Genomic DNA, 14,142 nt, shown 5'->3' with positions numbered 1-14,142 from the left:
GTAGATTTTTATTTTTATTTTTATTTTTATATTAATATCTAAATATAGATAATTATGTATTGATAAATTTAATTAAAAATTTATATATAAATTTTAAAAACAAAAATATTTGAGGATTTATGTTTGACTAACCATATTATTTATTATCAATCAACATCAAATTTATTTAATATAGTAATTTTATTATTTTTATTTAATTTATTTTAAATAATATAAGGTAGAATTTTAAAAAAATAAAAGTAACATTTTCCATATAAATTATAATAATTAATATTTTAATTATATATATATATATATATATATATGATGGGCCAAGGGGGTAGGTACTCAAGCACCCCCTTGGCCCCCTAAACCTGTCAGTGTATAATATTTACTTTAAATATATAATATATATAGATAATTTTATTATAAATTTATTTCTTTTACACACAAGCACATGCAATGAACAGTGCCAATGTTTGCGAACTTTGCTGCATTATCATTATGAAAAGAATTGGGAATTTGCATGGATGAAAAACGAGAATTGGTTGTCTTATATAGTCCCCTCTGCTTTTTCAAAAAGTGTAGTCTTTTTTTTCTTGTTACTTTTTCAAAGTGGAGTGCAGTGAGATAGATTATGTTCTATGAAAATAGTGCTCTCTCACTTTATTTGTTGATAATCCACTCCAGATTTGTTTGCACACATTTTCTTAGTCCTTGACTTTTGATTAGTATAATAATAATAATAATAATAATAATAATAATAATAATAATAATAATAATAAAATTTAAACATAATTTTTTTAGTCTTTAATCTAACCGTTTTTGAGGCTAGGTATTAGAGACTTTAATTATAACTGGGAGATATTTCAGTACAAATATTTTTTTATTTATATAATGATTCGAGCATGAAATTACTTGCTTAAGGGGACACAAGACTCTACCATTTAAAACTAACTTCTGTTGATGGTATTTAAATTAAAACTAATTAAAGATGCTGATCCACAGTGATTTAATAAGTAATGCATAGATAAATAATTGAAGTACTAGAAATTGAGATATTTAATTTCATTCAACATCAAAAGGCCATATTCTATGAAGTCCTGTGAATAGCAATGGCAGCTTCAACCTTTTCATTAAATTTGTCCGGTTGTATCAGGGATGTAGCTATCAATGATGTGATAATATCATCGATCCATCTGATCCATTTCACATCAGCATTAGATATAGTCCTTTGCCTAAATATCTGGAGTAAATAGTATGTTATAGTCATTTTTCATTTTAAATATCTAATTTATCATTTTAGCCATCCAACTTTAATTTGTGTTCATTAAAATAATACTAAGAGAATTTTTGAGAGAATTTGATAATATGTACTCTGAATTTGCCACGTTAACACTATATAGCTTAAAAGAGTTAACGTTACATATGACGTGTCAATAAAAGTGATCACACAGCTCTATTTAATGATATATCATGTTCATGTTTACAGGATGCTATAGTGACCTGGTGTTGATATAGTAAATCTAGCATACATATCATCAAAATTTCCCTGAAATTTCATTGGTATACTCCCAACGAACACATTAAAACTGGATAGTTTAATGCTCAAAACCAAAAATAACCATAACACAATATTTACCAAAAAAAAAAAATTTACTCTAGGGCCTTTCCATTATAAAATTTTATGAATTTTATATCCAAATTAAGCAAGCAAGCAAGCAAATTTTATAAAATCTTTTTAAAGTTTTAAATATCAAAATCACTTAAAAGCCTATTCTAACAATTATCATACGATGCCAATTTTTTAGATATTTTATGTCTTTTGGATGTTTTTAAAAGTATATTTTTCACATCAAAACAATAATGTTTTTATTAGTATATTTTTTCACTATAATTCCTTTGTATTAGCATGCCATTCCCGGCACAAGATTTAAGTGGGCCGTACTAGCCTAGGCATAACCGGTCCCTACCAGGGACCATTCGACAATAAATATGTAATAAATAACAAATATATAATAAATATGAACAATTACTTAGCATCTCAAGATTAAAACAACAGCAGTAACTTAATCTACAAAATTTGTGAATGTTTGATATAACCCAACGATAAAACACAAGAGTTCCACATGAAGGGAAGTCGGGAGATTGAATTCCTGACGTCATAATGAATAATGTAAATAGTGATTTATTTACTTTGTAAAAGAAAAAAAAAATCACTGCATTGCCGATCATTATATACCATTCGCATCACACATAACAAGTCTATGTAATCTGTTCTCATTTTCATAAGAACAAGCTTGATCAGTTCGGAAAATCTCATATAACCTTTTTCAAAGAACCGTCGCCTTAATTTACAAGTACCTAAATTTCATAAAAGCATAACAGACAATAGAATGGAAAACATGCTTGTTTGATCCCATCAGAGAATGTTTCCAGATAAAAATAGGTATGTTCATTGCCATATATATGATCACATCTATTGAGGCCCTGAGAACTCCATCCCTATACTCTGTTAAAAAGATTCAGCATTGATATACAAAATTTCCAGGTTGTTCTGAAATTGTGATAAACATGCAGACTGACAATTGACCGAAAGATTTAACTGATTCAACAGATAATTGATTGCTTGAATATCGGTTTGCAAATGGATGTTATTTGAAATCTATGGCTAAGTTTCATGAATATGAAAAAGGTTAATATCAAAATGAGCACTCAGAAGATATACAACATCTTTGCGAGGGCTGAATTAACTTCGTGGAATTTGTAACGAAGCCCGCTTACAAATCGTTCAAAATCACTCTTTTCATGGATGTCGTTTTTGCCGAGAAAGCACTGCAAGAAGGATCTTTTTCCTCGGTCCCCTGCAACATGTAATCGCAAAACATAACTTGATGCATCCTCACTATGCGACCAAAATAAGCACTACAATTAATTTATGTATGATATGTTGATAACAGATTATTACGGACTTACAAACCATATGAGAACACAGAAAAGCTTGAGATGTCTATTATAATTTGTAAAACAATAAGCTGCCGGTAAAAAGAGTATCTAGAGATGACAATATAAGATGTGAAATTATTCTAAGCACAGAAGCTATACCATTGGTATTCCCAGCTCTTTAAGATCATGGTCACTCATCTGTTTCAGCGCAGGCATGTCCACCTAAATTTCAAGGTCAAAAATCACAAAAAAATCGAGGTTTTACGCAAATAATTTGGAGACAAGATTTGGCATGGAAGTTACCTCTTCTGCCTGAAAGAGAATCGCATATTTCTCCAAAACCCAACGAACGAATAAACCCGGCAACAGTGATTGGTTCCTCAGACTACAAGAGAAAGAAAAGGTAAATAAGAGAAATTTAGGGCTGTTACTAAGTTCATCAATAATGGAAGTAAAAACATCTGTATTTAGGATGCAAAACTTGTAAATCTACATATAACTAACATCGTGGATTGTACAGTATATCAGTGAATGTGTCAGATAATGTACACAATGTGAGCATGCTTAGATGGAAAATATTCAGAAGAGAACATAAACGAAACAAGCTATCAAAAGTGAGTGAATATCCATCCATGAACACTGTAATCCACAATTTATTTGCCTATCAGCACCATTAAGGAAGAGAACCCAGATATAAATATAGCTATTTGCAAATTCACTACCATAAAATAGGTTAATCGGTTGCTTTAGTCCAGGTATTGCCAAACTGGTGTTAAAATTTAAGAAACCTATTCCTAATTGTTCTTGTCTCATACTCTGATTTATTCAGAAGTTTAGCTGTCTATCTACAATGTGGGTTCCAAGCCTCACCTTGACTTCAAGCAAATAGTGCCTTGAGATGAAAACAACAGTGAACATGTCCTTGCCAATGGATTTGTCCGCAGCTGGATATAATTCTCACCAAAATCATTCGGTCTAGGAAACTGGGCTAGTGGCTTTATCCACACAACCCAGGATAGACCAAATTCAGATATTCACTAACTTATCCATTCCTTATTATAAAGCATTAAAATGATAATCCCCCACCATCGGTAACTAACTAAATCTCCATTCATTCAGGCTGATAACAGAATCTGGTCCATTTGATGATCACTTGTAATTACAAGCTAGCAATCAGTTAACAAGAATATGAGCCAAAAGCTCCAATAATATAATACCTCAAATCAGCAAGATGAGAATCATGGAAACTCGAATAATGTTCAGTGTATAGAGGCAAATCAGGAAGGCACATATACATTATACACGACGCTGTAACCCAACCACATTGCAAAATAAATATATGGCCCTGATAAATTTCCAAGAGAAATCAGCAACACAAGCTGCCATGTTGGAAGTATATATATACAAGCCCTTCTAGTACAATAGTAATTACTCCGAGATTGTTCTTTCTTCTTTCTCCCAAATTCCTCATTTCTGATTTATCCTATTATTTTTGTGATTTTTATGAATTTGTATAATTCTAACATATTTAAGGTATTTCTGTCATAGCTGAGATGTTGTCTAATATGCACATTAACAAGTCTTCCTAGCCTGTTTATATTCAAGAAAAGAACTAGATAACAACTGTAATAAAGTTCACACAAACATTATCATGAGTGAACTTAATAAAATGACTATAAATAAAAGTTTCCAGTGGTCATAGAATAAAAGGAAAAAGCCATTTTTGCTTCCAATGCTTTACTCTAACATTCATTTCCACACGTACTTCCAAATTTTCAAAGTGCATCATGTACTTTACCTTGGTTATTCATTTTCATCACTACAAGTGGCATGGTTGCCCCTTGCCCTACAACTAAATATATGATAACATGGTCTATCCATGTTGGCAAAATTCTACCACGCCAACAATGACATGTAATTAAAAAATAATAACTTTTAATTGTTTTAAACAATGTATAAGATGATATCAAGATGAAAGTTGTCCACTGGGTTAAAAATAAAAGGGGAAACAAAGATGCATAAACCATATTGCATAACTTGGAAGGACAAACATGGAATAAATATTGGAGAAAAGTATAGGGGCCAAAATCCGCTTTTGCCAAAAATAAAAATAAAAAATCCGCTTACCCACTGTATGCGATGTTTCCTGAAGTTACAATAACGAAAAGTATACTCCTGTGCAATTCCCAGAAATGCAGTACAACACCAATAATATATATCATGCAAGTATAAACCAGTCATACGATAAGTTTAGATGAGTAGATAAAGCATATAATTAGACATGATGATAAGTGAAAGCAACAAGGGCGTGTCAGCCTACCATGTGCGAGCTTTTCTGTATAATGCCACTTGGTGGAGGTACTCTCAGAACTTGTTTTGGAGCTTCAATTGCAACTGAAGGTTTAGTCAGAAAGGGCACAGGCCTTGATGCATCAAACAAATCCTTTGAAGGATATGTTGAAGGCCTCGAAGTGTCAACTGGCCTTGAAGAAACATGTCTCAGCCCATCATGATTGCTGGGACCCCTGGAAACACCAATAAGGCGATCAGGAGATCTATGTCTTCGACCATCTAATGGCCATGCTGAATAGGATTTTTGCACTGAATCCAATTGAAGCAAATCATCAGCACTTCTTGTGGGAATGATTCGCCTCATGGGAGCAGATGGCTTTGATTCTTGCCTTTGTTGTTGTTCATGTCTGGACGAAATTTTTGCATTCCGAGAAAGCTTTACACGAAGGTCAACATGACCTTCTGCACCCCGAACGACATCACCGCGCCTATGTAGGCCTTTGTTAAGAAGTTTATGTCTCAGGTCATCCCTACCAATCCAACGTTCTTTTTATAATTAAGGGATTACATAAGAAAAGGCATTCATAAAAGATGTAAAACTCAAATGCTTTCAGAATGGATACTGGGGGCATTTTGCTGGTCATCATCCAAATCATCATCTGACATCCAATCATGACCCTCCCTTCGCTGGCTGCCCAATGAAACAGTCAAAGTAAGAGCAATGTAACTTGAAAAAGAAGGTAATAAGTGCCGGAGCATAAACTCTCTATATACAGTAATATACATACATCTATACATATATATATATATAAGATTGCAGTCATCATTAGCCCAGAAAGTTTAGAGGAAATTACTCTCGTTAAGCTTTAGATGCACAAAACATAAATGGAGCCACTATTTGAAAACAAAAGTAATGTATGTGTAAATTTTCCAAAACCATTCTATTCTTGATAATTGGTATCCACCTGGTAAGCTAGTCTCAAGCAAACATGTAAAATTGCAATGTGATGGGACTATACATCTTGGAGCCTAATCAACAGTAAACATAACATAAGCATGTTAAGAACGTTGGTAACAGAAAGCATCTCCAACTCGCAAGCAAAAAGAATAAAAATCCTGAAATGCAATTCTTAATCAATACAAATAATCTCTGTTACCAACCATAACAGCTATATGAAAAGAAAAGGAAATTCACAACATTAAATAACAAGGTGGAGTTCCATAATTTTCTCTCTAATCAAGATGATTGTGCAACATGCACCAGAGAAATGACATTCAGAGGATAAGCAGCTATTTTTCAGAAATATCAAACTAAAATGAACACACACACACACACACACAAAAAAAACAATCAATAATAATCTACAACAATCATAACTTTAAGAACTCCAACGTTGATGAGTTTACATACTGAAAATATAATTATGTGAACCGTGCATCATTAGCAACAACAAAAAACTAAACTAACAACAAATGTATAGTTCTAGTATGAAACTAGAAACAGCAATAGATCAATCACACTCTATGTGGGCTGTTTTGAAGGTTAGCATATAACCAAGAAGCTAAATTATGAAAAGATAGCATGCAGCTCAGCAAGTTCTTCCTTTCCTCTTCAAAACTGCTATCAGCATTTGCATGGATGGCACTATGTTGTGTATTTGAATCTTCCTCATCTTATCAGAGAGAAAGAAATCAAACTTTATATGAAAAATTAGAATGCCCTTAGAATAAGTAGAAAATGTCTAAACTAGATGTCTTTTGTACAAAATTAATCATTTGATCAGTGGAGAAAAAAATGAATGACCTCTTTTAATTGATCCATACCTGGCTCCATAAGATTATGTATATCTTGTCCATCTTTTATGGAAAGGATAGATCAATCTAATGTAAGACCAATGTTACTAGGACACCAGTACAGGTGTTAGGTACCCAAGTAATGCAGAGCATGAAACTTGAATTTTCATGGCATTAAATAAATGTGTACATAGACGTGAATCACATTCTTTAAGAACATGATAGAAACACATGCTGCCTTTTAGAGAAATAGAACTTTGGATAAGATACCCAAATAATATTAAATTTTTAAATTAAAAGTACAATAGAAACCTTATAATCATAAAAAAACACTATTAAAAAAATTAGGAAGATAAGAGTAAATTTATATAGATAACAAAATGATAAGATAATTAAAAAAAAATAGAAGATTGCGATTGAAAATAAAAAAGAAAAATTAAGATAGAATGTACAATGGAAAGGAGATGAGCGAAACCAAAATCATCTATATGTAAAGTAAATTTTCTCACTCTCCAAATGAGAGTTGATTCAGATACTATAAAGTATAAACTAGCCATATGATAATTATCTTTTAAGCATGAGCTCAACAGCAAATGTTTTGGTCAAAAGAAATCTTTGAACTAAAACAAGAATTTCATAACTCTATATATAGTATTGCATTTATTCTTAGTACATATTATTAATATGTTGCATTATTCACCATCCAATGGCTGGGTAATTATTCATAAACCACATTCCTTATTTTCAGCGTTTGATCACCAAACTCATCCTGTGCAGGGGAGTGGAACACAATTCTCTGCAACAACACCAATAACTTTTAAGATGTGACTGGCTGTAATTCTACAAATCAACCTTCATATAAATGTTGAAACTGATTGACCATGCATGTGCATCTACCAAATTGACAAATATGCAAACCTCCAAAATAAAAGTAAACATGCATATAGGACTGATGATCTTCTATCTCTTCAATGGAATTATCCGGATACGAAAGCCAATAATCAAAGACATAAGTGTCTTACATACTTCACGAGTTAGGTTCCTCGTCTTCACTGTAGGTAAAAAAAATGATATATAATAGTCGTCCAGCCGTTGATTGTAGTATTGATTGGAGCATATAATTACCTTTGTATATTAACCCAAATGCTTGTTTTTACAGACACTGACTAAGAGATTCCACATTAACACTATCCTCCAACATCACTTCTGTTTTCGTGACTTGGCTATACCTCTAGGTTAATTATGAGAATAGCTCTCTTGAAGCCAAATCATTAGGCAGCCAACCACAAATAGAAGCCACCAACAAAAGGTAATACAATAGCTCCCATCCAAAATCATAAAACCATAGCAAGATCGAAGAGTTTCCAGGTTATCAGTCAAAAACTCATGACCATTCCAAAGCACATGAGAGGAGAAATTAGGGTGACAATAAAAAAGATTAAATAATGAAAAAATGCACAGAACAAAAAGATTGCATACAAGACAAATTTTAAAGGAATATGCTTCTTCTTGACTGTTTCCCAGCACAAAGTACTTCATATAAATGTTCAAATGTTTTTAGTGTATTTTGTTATAGATTTCTTCCGAACAAGTCATCCAACATCATATTTGGTAACTGAAAATTTCTGATGATGGAGGCTAATGCCAATGTTACCCAGCATATAGGGGAAAATTCACGTATCCATTAGGGGATACATCCCTTTAGATCACATGTTCCCATAAGATTCTGATGATTTAGATTCCCATTATCTCCTTTCAATCCCATACTTCATATTCGATTGATTTATAAGTTTTTGTCTCTTTCTTATCATTTAAAACTCCATAATTTTTTTAAGCTTTTTGTATTTATAAATGGATTCTAATCTTTCTAATCCTTTAACTATGATTTTCATGATTTTAATAATTCTATTTAATTTAATTAAAATTTTAATATCATTTAAATCTCGGGTCCTGAGTTCTACATTTTTAAAAACAATTAGTTTTACTACAATGTTATCCATTCTTCTAAAAACACTATGATTCACATGCCCACATATGGGTATATATTTATAGTCATGTCCACAGGATTCATTAAATTCAAGCATTGGATGTTCTCCGAATAAGGGATACTAGCTGCTCATATTTGAGTCCTAGTAATGCTGGTCAATGCTAATGCATTCCACAAAGAACAACCATCCGTGAGTGGTATAGATTTCAAGATTGAAAGGATCTTAGAGAGAAGAGTCTTTTAATTTTCGAAGATCACACAAAACAAAAACAGCAGTGGGTGAACAAACTATATGCCACTCAACAAACTTAAACCATTACAAAAATGATCCAAGCTTAACACTGCTTGGGCACATAAAGTAAATTCAATATAAATCATTGGTTAAACATAGATTTCATAAGCGCAAAACCTAACAAACCTCAAGAAAGAACTATATGGTAAGATAAACCTTTTCACAACATACATCTTTTTACGGTTATAATTTTTATGGAATATTAATCAGGTAAATCTTTGGAAAGCCAGATATGTGTTCTCAACCTTAAAGAAAACTAATTAAATTGTTGAGTTGTACAAAACAAATTAATGACCAAGGTCATAGGTAGATAAGGCTACACAACTTAGAATGCAACAAATAACAAAGATAGATATTAAACACACCGTTTACTCCGGGACTGACTAGCATATGCATGAGGATCTTCCACATTGCCCCCCAACCTCTCTCGTATAGGTCGTTTGCTTCCCAAGGACGGTGATGGCGCATAGTCAGGTTGACTACCATCAATAGTAGTGCCCGCCTTCTTCACAACCTGCAAATAAAATTTTAACACAATTTCAAATTTCATCTAGAAAGAATCCACAAATTTCCTCCCTTTACTATTTTCATTACAATATAATGTATTTTATCTTGAATCTCCAGTCCTATGATAATGTCCCAAGGCTAATGCAGCATGCCATGCACTGAAACCAATCAGCACTTCAACATCATGATGATAACTTAAAATATCAGGCAGATCAGTGTCATCATCCTTCGCTTTTATTTTGACATGGTAACTTGCCCATAGACTCCCCACGTTTCAAAAGTAAATCCTCCCTACCCAAGAATCAAAATCTAGGCTGAAAAGCTATTTTGTATCCTACAACCACATCTACTCATAGCTCACATCTTCATTTAAGTAGAATCATGAAACGTAATGAAGTCTTTTCACATTGCCACGACAATCTCTCTATAGTCCAAACATTAGAGTAACAAGCGAAGAATTAGCATAAAAAGGTTCCTCACATAGCAGCATCAGGTACCACCTGCAATAAACTACCCGCTTCACCTAATTAAAACCTAAACGACCAATTCAAGACCATTTCCCAACCAACCCAGCACTATACACTCACATTCATACAATGCAATCAGCAACCTGTTTCAACTAATTAAAATCTAAATCATAAATCCAATACCATTTTCCTTTAACAACTAACACTTAAAATCATAGCTAAACATCAATACTGCCCAAGCATATCAGAATTTCTCCATGTAAATCAACCAACTAAGATACATATTCAAACTTCATACAATTCCAGATTCCTTGTTCTGCCATTTCTCCCATAAGACCCATAAAATTGTTTCAGCTTTGAGCTACTTCCAAAAATTGATGAATATAAACAAATTCCACAAACATTTCCGGACAGCAAAAATCATAGACACGATGTTTCTACAATCATTTCCTGTAAAAAAAAATCAACAATGTTCACCACTACAGGAAGAACAAGAAGGACAAAAGAAACACAAAAATCAAGCCATAAGAACACACAACAATGCGAATCCATTGAACCACAAGCATGAACTGATCCAATAGAAGCCTAGGTCAAAAAAACGATGGAAAAAAGAATGCTTGCGAGTTTACCTGCCCGCTGCGGCCCAACGTGATGGTCACCTGAGGCCTCGCAGCCATTCCCTACCACCTCGCTTCTCCCACCTCGATCACACCGCAGATTCACAGACGGACCTCCGAAACAAGGAGAGATGATAAGGATTAGGGTTAGCAAACGAGAAAAAGGGGAAAAAGGCATGGTATGAAACCCCTAGAAATCGGAGTTCGAGAGAGAAAGAGGAAAGGAAATCAAGAAAGGGGAAGTCGAGATTCGACTCATTTTACATTGAAAACTCTCGGAAAAGGACTTACAAAAAGGAAAACAAAACCGGGGAAAAAAAAGGAAGACAGAGAGCCGTTGATGAAAGGAAAGGGTTGCTCTTTTGCCGCTTCTGAAAACAAGAAGTCGAGTTCCCGAAGTTTGTTTTCTGGGAAGTCGGTCGGAAGTGAAAAACTGGGAAGTGACTCGGTGAAGTGGGGAAGTAATAAGACTTTTTGGTTTGCTGTCTCTCGAAAAGTTATTGGTTGATTATTATTAGGGTTTGGAAAAAAAAATAGTTACATCAAATAACTATTTTCATTGTTTTAAATCATAGCACTGTTGTAATACTATACCTATGGTGTAGTATATTGTTAAATATTATATCAATACTTTTCATTTACTGTTTATGAATCTTTTATAAAAGTAAACGCGTGAATTTATAATTACAATGTAATCAGAATATTTGGATTTTAAATTTCACGTATAGTTAAATCTGGGTTTTTGGTTGTCTCGTAATTGGAGATGTAGTATATCTGCATTTTGTGTTTGGTTGGAGGAATATGTAAACCCCGGAATTTAAAAATGTGTTTGGTTTGATGGATTAGATGGATGTGAGCACTCAAGGTGAGATTACCTCCCAAAATCTATTGCATGCTAATTGTTTTATTTATGTTAATGGATATTATTTAAATGATTATAACTATGTGTTAATTATTACTAATATTAACTTTATTAATACAGTATTTTTTAATTTATTTTAAAATATAATATTGATTATGTTACTTTAATTTTAATTAACTATTAAATGTATTATTCAAAATTTATAAAATTTTTATTTTGAATATTTAATCTAATAGCAAGAGCTCTTAGATTAACATATTATAACACAATAAAAAAAATTAAAAAAATGTTACCAAAATAAAAAATTTTCCATTCAAGAAATTGGTTTAGGTTTTGCGTATGGTTCCAATTTCTAATGACAAATGAATCAGGCACGTTCATGGTAGTAACATAATATAAAATACTAAACATTGCATTGTTTTGATAAATGTTTCAAATAGGTTCTCAAATAATTTGAGTCCCAAATACACACTAGATAAATATTACATATACTTCAAAGCAAATCCAAAGGAAGCAACATAGATAAAATGGAGGCATCATCATGGTCTTTCAATAGTACATAAACAACATTGACAAGCACATATTAATAGATCATCAAAACAAGTCTTGAAGAAGCCATTGAAAACACTAAACAATAACTGCAATCCAAACATCTTGCTTAGCTAAATATCTAGCATCCAGTCTTCAGTTCTTACTAAAACCTGCACACATATAAAGATTAAAATTTGAGTATCATGAACTAATTAATTCCAACAATATATATATATATATATATATATATATATATACAAAAGCAAGAATAGAATTAATCACATGAAGCATTCTTTCTAGTTTCACTAGTAACTCCATTGGATGCTCCATAGTTCACAACACCTGGGAAAAAAAATTACTATAATATCCTAGATCCAAAATAATAGCATAATATAAAAAATAAATAAATAAAGATTCGATCATAAGTTTAAGTGATGAATCACAACCTAATTAGACCTTCGAAACCAGTCTGTTTCAGTGTAATTTGATTCAAAATATTATTCTGCCCAAAACTTTCTAAGCTCCTCATCTTTCACTAAGAAAGATATAGCTCTACTTTCATCAGCCATCAACCAATCATATGCCTTATTGACCTCACGACCAGAATAGCCATATGCTTTCAGTTTCATGAACTCATTAATTAGGTCTTTTACAAATTCTAATGGACGAGTCGGATACATTTTTGCAAACCCTTCCTTAATTGTGACATTCATTTCTTGTATTGCCTCAACTTCAGAGATCAATTTTCGTTTTCCTTTTCCTTTACTTGCTTGCGATGAAGTTGTTCCCCTTGGTTCTGTGCTTTCTGAATGGTTATGGATGGGTGTTGCTATATTGACCTGAAACTCTGTCTCCTCAAATGACATGTCATCGAGACCACCAGTTTGGGGCTGTGAGTGGGGAGTGACATTCTCAAACATATCTGTGTCAATATCATCTCTAATGTGAGTAGCATATATACCATCCACTTGCTTGATCATTACCACAAATAATCTCCAAAAGGTCATGATCCTCGATTGGTTTGTTTAAGAAATGTTCATCTTGTGGATGAGCCTAGTATATAGAAACAAATTAAAAATATATATGTTTTTATATAAAGATTACTTCATAGTAAATTACAAGAAAGTGTAAATAGAAAGCGTTTCAAAGTAAAATAGTACCTTGATGTAGTTTTTGTACTCTGATTCTCCCATAATTATCATTTTTAATCTCTCATCCCAACCCATTCCACTTAACTCTTTCAATTTTTTAATCCTTGCCCATCGCTTGCGAATTGTCCTTAGGTGGTTAGATACATTTGCTTTCAGTGACTATGATGCCAAACTCATTTTTTATTGCATTCATTACTGCATGAATTGCTTGAGGTTTGAAGCCCTTGTCAACTTTAAAGCCTTGTTCAACTTGAGAAGCCATGAATCGTATGAAAAAGCGGCTTTCAACAGTGGTCCATCTTTTATTGCCACTGGTCTTCTTGTTAGGGTGTTGACATTTGGCTATCCTCTGACATCCCTGTGCTATTCATTCTACAAATGGCAGAGGCATTAATATTTTTTGTTTGAAATAATTGCAAATCAATGCAACAAAATAAACGATCATAATATAAAGGATACCAAACATAGATTTTGTTCAAAGAAACAACAAAATATTTTTATCAACTAAAATCTTAGAACATCAAACAGTCAACTGAGGAATATGAAAATAAAGTAACAATCTACTTATTTGCCCACATATTGTGTGCAATCTGTTCTCGGCGTGCTACCCATTCTTGAGCCTCCTCCCTTTGCTCCCTAGCCCTACTTTCATAAGGTGGCCGTTGTGGTGTCCATTCTTCCTCGAAGAGTATGAGCGCATCTTCACCACCACTTAGG

The 14,142-nt window shown here is 32.8% G+C and overlaps 1 pseudogene; it reads right to left on the bottom strand.

The window, feature by feature from the left end:
* Window positions 1–2,736: 2,736 nt before the first annotated feature.
* Window positions 2,737–11,346, bottom strand: LOC120253819 (annotated as a pseudogene).
* Window positions 11,347–14,142: the final 2,796 nt, after the last annotated feature.

The sequence above is a fragment of the Dioscorea cayenensis genome, chromosome 3 (genome assembly GCF_009730915.1).
Source record: "Dioscorea cayenensis subsp. rotundata cultivar TDr96_F1 chromosome 3, TDr96_F1_v2_PseudoChromosome.rev07_lg8_w22 25.fasta, whole genome shotgun sequence".
Lineage (NCBI taxonomy): Eukaryota > Viridiplantae > Streptophyta > Magnoliopsida > Dioscoreales > Dioscoreaceae > Dioscorea > Dioscorea cayenensis.
The sequence above is the reverse complement of the archived record's forward strand: the minus strand, read 5'-3'. Positions and strand labels throughout refer to the sequence as shown.